The sequence below is a fragment of the Alligator mississippiensis genome, chromosome 16, assembly GCF_030867095.1.
Source record: "Alligator mississippiensis isolate rAllMis1 chromosome 16, rAllMis1, whole genome shotgun sequence".
Lineage (NCBI taxonomy): Eukaryota > Metazoa > Chordata > Crocodylia > Alligatoridae > Alligator > Alligator mississippiensis.
Genome location: NC_081839.1, coordinates 16,884,884 through 16,896,833, shown reverse-complemented (window position 1 = coordinate 16,896,833; position 11,950 = coordinate 16,884,884). Strand labels below are relative to the sequence as shown.

The window sequence follows — 11,950 nt, the reverse complement described above, 5'->3', positions numbered from 1 at the left end:
GCGACACCCCTCTCGCAACCCTGACCGACCGCTACCCCTGATCCCGCCCCCCGCGCGTCCATCGCCCACAGGACACGAGGGGGGTTCAACAGCCTCTCCGCCCCGCCCACCTGCGCCGCGGCCAATGGGGACCTTGCGCATCACAACAGCGGGAGGGGGGCGGGGGGAGGAGTAAGGGGGTTCGCGCGTGCGCAGCGCAGCACTAGCTGGGCGACGGGAACGGGCCAGAGCGGCTGGAAGCGGGAGTCACGTGCCCGCGCCCAGGCCCCGCCCCCCCGCTGCCGGTAGGGCCGGGACTGCGTCCGTCGCCCCGGAAACGCGGGGGGGAGGGTGTGTCACGGGCAGCAGTGGCGGAGGAGAAGGAGGCGGAGGAAGCTTCGACACCCCGATGGAGGCCGGGTCTCTGCACAGCCACAGGAGGCGGGGGGGGGGAACAGGAGCAACCCGGTGTGTCTGGTCAGCACTCCAGAGCCGCCCCCGCCCCCCCCGCCGCGCAGACACTTGGCCCGGCTGCGCTGGAGTCCGGGACCGGGACTGGCCTTGTGAGAGAGGGTCGTCCTCGGCTGCAAGGGGTTGCCCACGGGTGTTTGTAGGGGGGGCGGGGGTGTAGATATCCACATATATACTTGTACACGTATACACATACGTGTGCATGTCGGTATACATACGTGGAAAGAGTGCGTGTGGAGTGCACATACACTTCTGCCTGTTTGCGCACACCTGCATGCACACACACGCAGTATGCACGTGCACGCACGCTGTACCCTATATGCTACAGGTGCACTGCGTGTATACACCTACACATGCAGATGCGTGTGCATGCATATACGTACACACACACGTACATGCATGTACGTGGCTGCACGGGCTCACACACCGAGTGAGTGAGTAGGGGCGGGAGTCAGTCTACTATTTTTCATAATGAAAAAATGACTGAAATTAGTTTTGAAAAGCAGGTGCCACAAAACTCAGGCAAGTTGCAGAAGGGCGCCTGGAGCCGAAAGAGGCTGAGAAACCCTTGTACTAGGTACAGGAAGCCACGATGATCGCTTTCTCTACAGCATCTTCAATAGCAACTGGATATCTTTTTCATGCCTGTTAATGGGGACTGATTTCAGACATGCTCCAGTGAAGACATTAAGTAGGACTGAAATTGTCTCCTTGTTTTATTCACCGTAGGCCTAAAGGCCTCAAGTTGCAGTTAGTTCGTTACTGAACAAACTGCCAGTTTTCAGGGAGTCTCCAGCACTCGACGCTCCTCACCTCCCTCTCCAGCGCTCGGTGCTGTCTTCCCCGGGCACTGACGCTCCTGGTTATGCCTCTGGCTTTGCTTACACAAAAAGTTGAACCAGTTTAACTCTGGTTTACTCAATCTGGTCAATTTAAGCTAGTGCACACCAATTCACAGGTGGTTTTCTCGGTGTAGCTTGTGTTGATAACTTTTTAAAACCAATTTTAATTAAATAGGCACAATATCTGGCTAGGTGAGGGTTGAAACATCATTTCCCACACCCTTTGCATGGTCACGCATGCACATAGGAAGAGAAAGGAGAAAGTGCTTGATGAAGTTATGGAACCACTTTGATTCCAGTTAATTTACTACATATCTGCTCCCTGACATAGGAAGTTGCTTGGCTTACCTTTCTAATAGGATCTATTCATTTAGCAATAGCAGTTGTAATTATGCTTTAAAAATACTGACAGTAAAATCTGATTTCACGTGCTCCTGCATTTCGGGGGAGGGGAAAAATCTTGACTAGAAACTCTCACTTCTTGAATGAAACTTTCCATGCTTCAAAGCTCTCAAAGCTAAACAGAATTATTGAAAATTAGGGTTGGAAGTCTGTGTGTGCATAGTTTTCGACAAATGAGCTGTTAAACTCAGTAAGACTATTAGCGCATGAGGCTAAATGTTTGCATAATCATTTGCAGAAGTGTGGTGTGAAACTAGTTTTACAAATACACAGCAAAGCTAAGGCACGTCTTACCTTTAAAGCAGCTAATCAGTCTAGTATTATGACTTCGTTTGCTTAGCTAGAGTAAACGAAACAAAGGAAATGAGACTTAATAGATACAGCATGGGATATTGGAGTTTTTACAGGTTAGTTTTATTCTGGTACTGTTTGTAGGCCACATTAGCCCACTGATTGCACTGGTTGTTGTGCAAACACACGTGAGCTTCATGCTGATGAATTACAATTTTAAGCCTTGGGACCATTCTCTTTCTCTCTTGGTTGGAGGATTTGGACCAAAAAGGAAAAACACATGGAGGGGGGACTTTGGGGAAGTGATTGAACAGAACAAAATCTGAAAAACGATTCTGTGAGAATATCTTCTTTTACCACCTGTCATGATGTAGAAATAGGCAAGAGGTCAGTTTGGCTTTTAAATTCAGGAGCAGTGTGTAGGTCTGGGATGAAAAAAACCACCCCATTTCTTCCACCTGTTCCCTTATATACTAAGCAAATTTGATTTAGAGAAAGAAGGGTTTTCTTTTTACTAAAACTGCACTTAACCTTGACCTGGCAATCGCATAGCATCATAGCTCTTAACTTATTTGAAACTTTGATTACTGTAACTTAAAAAAAAATTAAACATCTAGGAATTAAGAACTGTAAAGTAATAGGTAGTGTGTTATTTTATCATCTCAGGTTCAAGCAGGACAGTTTCAGGAATGTATGACTTGAGAGACGCAGCCAGACAGACCATCCAAATGCTTCAGTTGGCAGGATGAAGTGATATGCTAATGTAAGAGAAAAGGTGGGTGTACAATGGCAAGGAAATAAATACCCGTTAAAGAGATGGGAGGTCTAGGACAGTGGTTCTCAACTTTTTTTGTACCAGGACCTATTTATGAAGATCAGTGGCCAGTCCCGACCTGCCTTCCCCCAGCCCTGCTAAAGGAAGCCCCCAGCTGCCCCTGTGCCATTCGGGCCGAAGTCCCGCAGTTCATGCGGATTTCAGCGGAGAGAGTCCAGCCCCAGCACAGGCTGGAGGGAGGAGGGGAGGCCTGTGGTGGCCCCCCCTGCCCTGGTCTGGGGCTGCCGTCCCTCCAGCCCGTCCCTCAGCAGCGTCTCCCAGTTGCTCTGCCCATACAAGTATGAGCACCAGCTCAGTGCCACCAGCCCAGCTATGCAGCTCCCCCCGATGCCTCCTTCTCTTGCTGAAGGGGCAGGCGCCTACCCCTCCCATTCCCCCTGCCCTGATGAAGCCTTGGCGCCCGGCTATCTTCCCCCATATCTGGCAGGTACCCATCCCCCCTGCCCACACACACACACAGTCCCCAAGTCCCGGACCTCCAACCCCCACTGATCATACACTTACCTGCATCTAGCCATTGGTGCTACTCCCAGGACCCTGCCTGGGTGCATGCAGGCCATGGGGATGTGTGTGCAGAGACACGTGTGCCTGCTGCCTCCAGTCACCCAAGCGGTAACTTGCAGGCAGGCTGGAATGAAGGTTATGTGTCTGGGGAATGACAAGCTAGATGTGTGTGGAATTAAGGGCTAGCTCGGAAGAAGATGACAGTGGGAGAGATTGGGGGTGGAGGGGAAGAGGTGGGAGAGGTGGATTCTTTGCTAGTGAGCTTCCCTGGGAGTCAGGCAGCGTGGGATAGCTAGAATCTTCCTGCGAGCCCAGCTGTAAGTGTTCGGATTCAAGGCTTGCAAGCATAATAAATATTGTTATAGCTTTTTGATGATAGTGTTAGAGCACGGGTGCTCAACCTGTGGTCCTTGGGCCAGTTGCAGCCTGTGGAGCTATGATATCTGCCCCATTGGGCTCCCCACAGTTGGGAAATTTGGCGGTTTCTCACCTGTCTAAACTCTTTCCTTTGGTGAGGCACCCCCCTCCCCGCCCATTGCTGATGGATTGGGTTCTTATGCCCCTACCTTTCCTCCCTCCATGGGCTTCGATTGTGTACTGCTTGCATATGGATTGGGCACTGCCCATCCGTCTCACCGGACAAAAAGGTTGAGCACTCTTTGTTTAGAGTAGTGTTCTAACTGAGACAATCCAGGAAGTATGCAAAAGGAAAGGATTTTTTGGGTGTGGTGACTTTTATTGGACCAACTGCGTGGTTGGAATTAAGTTAGATAAGCTTTCAAATGCAAGATTCATAAATTAATAGATTCATAGATGCTAGGGTTGGAAAGGACCTCAACAGATCATTGAGTCCGACCCCCTGCCTAGGCAGGAAAGAGCACTGGGGTCAGATGACCCCAACCAGATGCCTATCCAGCCTTCTCTTAAAAACTCCCAAGGTAGAGGAGAGCACCACCTCCCCTGGAAGCCCATTCCAAATTTTGGCCACCCTTACCGTGAAGAAATTTTTCCTGATATCTAGCCTAAATCTGCTCTTTGTCAGTTTGTGACCGTTGTTCCTTGTTACCCCAAGAGGCGTCCTGGTGAACAGAGCATCTCCGGTTCCTTGCTGCGCCCCCCCTAATGAATTTGTAGTTGGCTACAAGATCACCTCTCAGCCTTCTCTTGTGGAGGCTGAAGAGGTCCAGGTCCCTTAGTCTCTCCTCATAGGGCTTATGCTGTAAACCGTTAACCATATAAGTGGCTCTCCTCTGGACCCTCTTGAAGCTGTCCACATCCTTCTTAAAGTATGGTGCCCAAAACTGGACGCAGTACTCCATCTGGAGTCTGACCGGTGCTGCATAGAGGGGAAGTGTCACTTCCTTGGTTCTAGTTGTCATGCATCTGCTGATGCACGATAAAGTGCAGTTAGCTTTGCTGATGTTTTTGTCACACTGACGATTCATGCTCATCTTGGAGTCCACTAGGACTCCGAGATCCCTTTCCACTTCTGTGCTGCTGAGAGGGTCATTTCCTAGCCAATAGGTGTGCTGGATATTTTTACGTCCTAGGTGCAGTACTCTTCATTTGTCCTTGTACTGCGTCCTGTTGTGTTCAGCCTGCTTTTCCAACTTGTCCAGGTCTGCCTGCAGTCATTCCCTACCCTCCAGAGTGCTTACTTCACCCACAATTTAGTATCATCTGCAGACTTGGACAGAGGACACTTCACGCCCACATCCAAGTCACTGATGGAGACACTAAAGAGTACAGGTCTGAGGACTGAGCTCGGTGGGACCCCACTACCCAGATCCTCCCAGGTCAATACTGACCCGTCTACTACCACTCTCTGGTGTGACCCGCAAGCCAATTTGCCACCCACCAGACTGTGTAAACTTCTAAGTCACAGCCTCTTAATTTATTTACGAGAATGGGATGAGATACGGTATCGGAGGTCTTTCTAAAATCCCAAAAAACAACATTCACCTCTACTTCTGCATCAGCATTTTGTGACCTGGTTATAAAATGAAACCAGATTAGTCAGGCATGATCTACCTGCTACAGATCAATGCTGGTTGCCCTGCTTTATCAACGATTTGGATGACGGGGCGAAAAGCAATCTGTTCAAATTTGCTGATGATACTAAAATATGGGGAGAGGTGGGTACGTTAGCAGGGAGGGAGAGACTGCAGAAAGACCTGGATAGGTTGCAGGGGTGGGCTAACAAAAACAGGATGCGTTTCAATACTGACAAGTGCAGGGTGCTGCACTTGGGCAGTAGTAACCAGCAGCACACTTATAAGATGGGAAACTCCCTTCTTGAGAGCACGGAGGCAGAAAGGGATCTTGTAGTCATTATTGACTCCAAGATGAACATGGGTTGACAGTGCGAGGTACGGTCGGCGGGGCTAACCAGACTTTATCATGCAACCACAGGTGCATCTCAGGTAGGTCCAAGGAGGTGATCCTCCCCCTCTACGCAACGCTGGTCAGGCCGCAGCTGGAGTACTGTGTCCAGTTCTGGGCACCCCACTTCAAGAGGGATGTGGACAACATGGAGAGGGTCCAGAGGAGGGCCACCCGCATGATCCGGGGACAGCAGGGCAGAGCCTACAACGATAGGTTACGGGACCTGAACCTCTTCAGCCTTCACAAGAGAAGGCTGAGGGGGGACCTGGTGACTGTCTATAAACTCACTTGGGGGGACCAGAAGGGTTTGGGGGAGACCTTGTTTCCCCTAGCGCCCCCTGGGATAACAAGGAATAACGGTCACAAGTTGTTGGAGAGTAGGTTTAGATTAGACACCCATAGGAACTACTTCACGGTCAGGGCGGCTAGGATCTGGAACCGACTTCCAAGGGAAGTGGTGCTGGCTCCTACCCTGGGGGTCTTTAAGAAGCGGCTTGATGCCTACCTGGCTGGGGTCATTTGAGCCCAGTTTTCTTCCTGCCCAAGAAGGGGGTCGGACTTGAAGATCTCCAAGGTCCCTTCTGACCCAACTTCTAGGATTCTACGATTATTTTTCCCGCTGGACCCTCACAAATATGATCCTTAATATTTTCAAAGACTTCCAAGGATGGAGGTGAGGCTGACTGGCCTATAATGACTTGTATCCTCTTTCCTCCCCTTCTTGAAAATGGGGACCACATTGGCCCTTTTCCAGTCCTCTGGGACCTGACCCGAGTGCCACGAGTGCTCAAACAGCCGTGCCAGTGGTTCTGCTATGACACCGGCAAATGCCTTTAGTACTCGCGGATGCAGCGCATCTGGGCCTGCTAACTTAAACACATCCATTCCATCCAGGTGACTCTGCACCACGTCAGCGTTGACAGTTGGTAGGCTGGTATCCCTCTGATCCCATCTAAGAACCTGTTAGGAGACTGATCTTGACCCTTGTTCAAGGACACTGAGGCAAAAAACTCATTGAATAGCTCAGCTTTGTCCCCCCTGTCTGTCACTAATTGCTCCTGTTTCTTCAGTAGGGGTCCTGTGCTGCCCTGCGCCTTCCTTTTGCTCCCTACATACCTGACAATAGACTTCTTATTGTCTTTAATTTGTGTTGCCAGCCTCAGCTCTGTAGTTGCTTTGGCCTTTCTAACTGCCACCCTGCAAGTGCGGGCCAAGTAAATACACTCCTCCTTGGTAGCTTCCTCCTGCTTTCACCACCTATATGCCTTCTTTTTTTTTTTTTGCCCTTAGGCTCTTCTGGATGTCTGTGTTTAGCCAAGGAAGTTTTTTGGCCCCTTTCTCCCCTTTCCCTCGCACTGGGATCATCTCCCTCTGTGCCTGAAGGATCACTTCCTTTAGGAACGACCACCCTTCCTGGACTCCCATCTCGCCAATACTCCTCTCCTGCAGTGCATCGCTGGTTAAACTGAGCACACTGAAGTTAGCCTTCCTAAAGTCAAGCACCTCCACCCTATTATTATCTTACCCACTCTACGCCGTATGATTAATTTGATTGAGTGGTGGTCACTGTCCCCAAGGTGACCACGAATCTGTAGTTCCCCTACCAGGTCATCCCCCATAGCCAACACCAAGTCCAGTGGGACCATATACTTCCTGTGTTAGGTGAACGGTTGGATTTGGCTGACTGCTCTTCTCAGCAGATGTCAGGGTAGTTTAGGTCCCCCATGACAACCATGTCCCTAAACTGTACGGCCTCTGAGAGCTGCCGCAAGCATTCCCAGTCTAGCTCTGCTCCTTGATGTGGTGGTCTGTAGCAGACCCCCCTCACCAGGTCCCTTTCCTTTTGACCTCCAGGTGTCCTAACCCACAATGCTTTAACTTTCTCTTAAGACTCCCTTCTGTGCACTCAACTAAACACTGTCTGAAGCCAATGACGCTGATGCGCAGTTCAGACTCCTCCTGCTCTCCCCTCAACTAAATAGGGATGGGAGAAAACCCCTTCCCACTTCCCTACAGCTGGCCCAGGTCACCTTATTGCTGCTGCTGGTTCCTTACCACCACACAGGAGCCAAGGGCACACACATGCTTGCTTCAGCATCCCAACTAAAAGTCAAATGTTCTCAGTGAGGCTTGAACTCACAACCTTGGCATCACTTCCCCAGGGCTGTTTTATAAGTATCACATGCTAACCCACCACACCACCAGAGCTGAGCTGAAAGGCTCTTTGTCACTATTTTAGAGCATTTGTTTAAAGTAATTGTATCTCTGCTATTGGCTTTTGGATTTAATAAAGACATTTGAACTGAATTACTGACACGCTCAATCAAATTCTAACACAACATACAGGGCGCATCCACATGTGTCACTATGGCAACTTTACTGTGCTGTATGTGTGGCACATGATTATTTTTAGCCACTACTTCACCGTAGTGGCACGCTATACAAGGGGAGCGTGTTGCAATGGGGACGTAGCTGCTGTTTGCTTGTAGATGCCCATGGATGCTACATCGCCAATTTTGTTTCTTATACTGCTGTTTTTCCAAATGTTTCTAATCATAGAAAACTAGGGTTCAAAGGGGTTCCAGTAACTCATCTAGTCCAACCCCTTGCTAAAAGCAGGACCATCCTTAATTTGATCATGCCAGAGACTTGTCGAGCCGGGCCTTAAAATCCTCCAAGAGTCCACCACCCTCTAGATAAGCCGTCCCAGCACTTCACCAGTCTCTTAGTCAGAAAGTTTTTCCTAATGTCCAGCTTGTTCACATCTCTTCTGTAGTAGGGGACACAAAACTGAACACAGTACTCCACATGTAAGCTCACCAGTGCAGAATAGTGGGGAATAATGACTTCCCTCAGTGCTGACAACACTCCTACTAATGCAGCCCAGTATGCGGTTAGCCTTCTTGGCAACAAGCACACACTGTTGGCACCTATTCAGCTTATTGTCCACCGTAACCCCCAGGTCCTTTTCTGTGGAGCTGCTGCTTAGCCAGTTGGTCCCACGCCTGTAGCGGTGCATGAGACTGTTCTGTCTTAAGTTCAGGACTTTGCACTTCTTCTGGAGCTTTGCCTTCTTCCCCTGCATGGCTGGTTTGGCGCCTGGCCATTCTTCCTTCCGTGGGACTGCCGTGGGGACAGGCACGCCCCCAACCTGCTGCTGTAGTGGGGCCTTGTCAAGCCCCTTGGGCTCAGGTTGAGGCTGACAAAGCCCCCTTTCTGCGCTGTCTTGGGGCTGGCGTGCCCCCTGCCTCCCTCTGCACAGATGGATGGGGCCCTGGCATGGCTTTGTTTAGAGCGATGTTTGAGCACCCCGTGGTTTGAGCACCAGTTTGTTTAGAGTTATGTGCTACCTGTGATGATCCAGGAAGTATGCAAGAGTCAAGGATTTTTTGGGTGTGATCACTTTTATTGGACCAACTGAATGGTTGGAATTAAGTTAGACAATCTTTCAAACGCAAAACGTTCTTTGTCAGTGTTTTAGAGCAGTTGCTTAAAGCAGGTGTTGTCAACCTAGGGTATGCCTACCCCTGGAGGTAATTTGAAAGGTCCCAGGGAATATACAGGGGCGGGCGCAGATGTAGCACACCTGCTGCCTCACAGGAGCAGGGCCAGGGCGGAGGGAGAGCAGGGCCCACAGAAGCTGCACTGCCGCTGCTCTGCCACTCACCGTGCCCCTGCTCTGTGTCTGGCCCTTGCCACCCCCCGCCATGTCTGACCGCTCGCCACCCCCACCTGCTCCGCATCCGGCTGCTCCCACCCCCCTGGGGGTACACTTTTTAAAAAGGGGGCTGCCGGGGGTACACTTACTAAAAGAAAGGTTGAAAACTACTGGCTTAAAGTCACTATACATCTGCTATTGGCTTTTGGATTTAATAAAGACATTTTAGCTGAGTTACTGACACACCCAATCAAACTCTAACACAACATGCAGTGTTGTTCTGGCTTTTGAAGACTTTGCCCAGAAACCTGTGCTTTTTTATTAATTGCTGATCATTTTACAGCTTTTAGAGAAAAAGGAAATTAGTTAAGCTCTTTCTGAGTAGTAAGATACTCTTATGTTTATTAAAAGCTTAATGAAATTTGGGACAATAACGAAATAATACCTTTAAAATATGTTTTTAAAGTTATGATTTTATATTAGGGGCACACCAATAGAGATTTTTGGGGCCGATATCGATAGCTGATATTTAAGGAGGCATATTGGCTGATACCTATCTGGTTTCCGATACAGCTACCTCCAGCTGGTTAAGTCCGGTCTGGTGGAAGGGGAAGGGGAAGGAGAAGGGGAAGGGGCGTGGCAGGGGTGCACATCAACGCCGCCTGTGGTGAGGGAGGAGGCAGAGGGAGGTGCTGCCCAGGCGGGGTGGAGGGGACGGAGCCACAGCTCGTGATGGGGGGCCGGCTGTCACCGCTGCTTGCAACCCGGGAAGGCACCGGGGAGGTTATACTACAGTCAAAACTGCAGTTGAAAGGGATTTCTTCTTTCCTTTTATTTTTGTTAACTTACGGAGGAGGAAATAATTTCAGTTCGCTTTAGGAATCGGTCTTTCCTTTGCACCTGTTTTTCCTAAGTTAGTCCTTGGAACAATACCGGCTCAATTATAGTGAAGTAATATCATGCATTTTGAGCTTGCGGAATCCACAGACTGTGTAATTCTCTGGATTTCCTCCCCCTTCCTTGCATCCCACTTTTTGACAGTGTCTTTCTGCTGGAGCTATGCTGGAAAACCTTGCAAGCTTGCGTGTGCGTGTGTGTGCGCATGTATGTGTGTGTCCACACATGCTGCATGGAAAATCCTACACTTTGTTTAGTCTGCAGAACCTCTTCTGTTAGCTAATGCTCCAGGCTCCGCAAAGGTGCAGTGAGAGAGGAGCACTAGTAAGTACCTAAGGCAGAAAGCAAACAAGGGCTTTATCACTGGTCTTTAACTCCTATCAAAAGGGGAGTGAGGGAGAAGTCATTTAAACATGAGGCTTGAATGAAAATTAGCATGGATTAGTCACAGTTGTCCCAGGAGTCCTGTTATCTCAGGTCACAGGTACTTATGGTAGGGAGTGGGGTACTTTACCTCTAGGATCCCCAAATGAAAGACTCTTGAGGGAGCCAAGAGGGGGAGGAAGAGTCCTGGGTCTGTTTTTAGCCAAAGGGAATTACCCTTGAGGCATGGCAGGAGCAGTGTGTGTCTCCCTGTCTTTTCCCAGTGGATGAGCTCCTGGGCAGTTCATGCATGGAGGAAGGATGACTCTCTAGCCTGTTCCCCACAGGTAAACTGCAACAAATTGAACTGATTTGGAGAAACAAGTGGGTTATGTCTGAGCAGCTTCCTTGTTTGGTAGTCAGTTGGCTGAAGAGTGGTTGATGCTGATGTTACTTAATACTAAATTTACCCTTCTGTGGCCCCTGGCAGAGAGATCGGGGCATTCATCCTCCACTTTGCACAGACTGGAGGGAACAACCTGGCTCCCATCTTAGTTTTGAAGAACTTCATTGCTGAAAAATCAAATGTGCACATGTTCCCTAAGGAACGTATCCATTCAAAGGCATGAAATATAAACGTATATTGTTACGTGCAAATGCTTTGCACAAGTACATTTGCTGGATGCTTTTGGTATGTTCTTCAAGCAAGTAGTGTCGTTAACTGTTAAATTCTTGACTCCTCTGTTAGGCTTGGGACAGAAATTACACACAAGCTGGTCTAAGAGATTGGAAACAGGATCTGGAACACAACAGAAGGATGGTGCACGTAAGCCACTTTCAAGATTGCCGAAACGGGTTTAAGATAAGCCTGGATGGATGTAGTATTAGATTTTAACTGATTTAGATTAAATTGGTTTATTGTACTTCTGACCCAGACCCTCTCCAGATTCATATTAACACATAGTCCCCCAGCATCCCTGGACCTCTGCCAGCCTGCAAGGGAAAAACCACCTTTGCCCACGTTTTCCTCCATTAAAAGACAATCCACTCTTAAAGTTTGTTGATCCAGTTTTAAAGTTTGTTCGTGACCCTTTCATAGGCACTTGTGACCCCCTTTTGGGACACAACCCGCAAACTGAGAACCGCTGCGGTAGAGCAGCAGGGTCGGTCGCGGAGCGCGCTGCTGCGGAGCGGAGGGGCAGTGCCGCTCAACCCTTTGAGACGGATCCCACGTACCAGATCAGACCTCTTTGTGGGCCAGATGAAGCCTGTGGGCTGTAGATTGCCACCCCTCTTATAGCTCCTTTTCAGCTGGGGCTTTGT

General features: G+C 49.4%; 1 long non-coding RNA gene across 1 annotated transcript in view; it reads left to right on the top strand.

The window, feature by feature from the left end:
* The first annotated feature begins 199 nt into the window (after positions 1–199).
* Positions 200–11,950, top strand: part of LOC132246418 (uncharacterized) — a 28,703-nt gene continuing 16,952 nt past the window's right edge. Inside the window, exons 1-3 of the long non-coding RNA XR_009457659.1 lie at positions 200–284; positions 2,652–2,760; positions 11,376–11,453. This is a non-coding gene — a long non-coding RNA (uncharacterized LOC132246418). The remainder of the gene's footprint in view (positions 285–2,651; positions 2,761–11,375; positions 11,454–11,950) is intronic.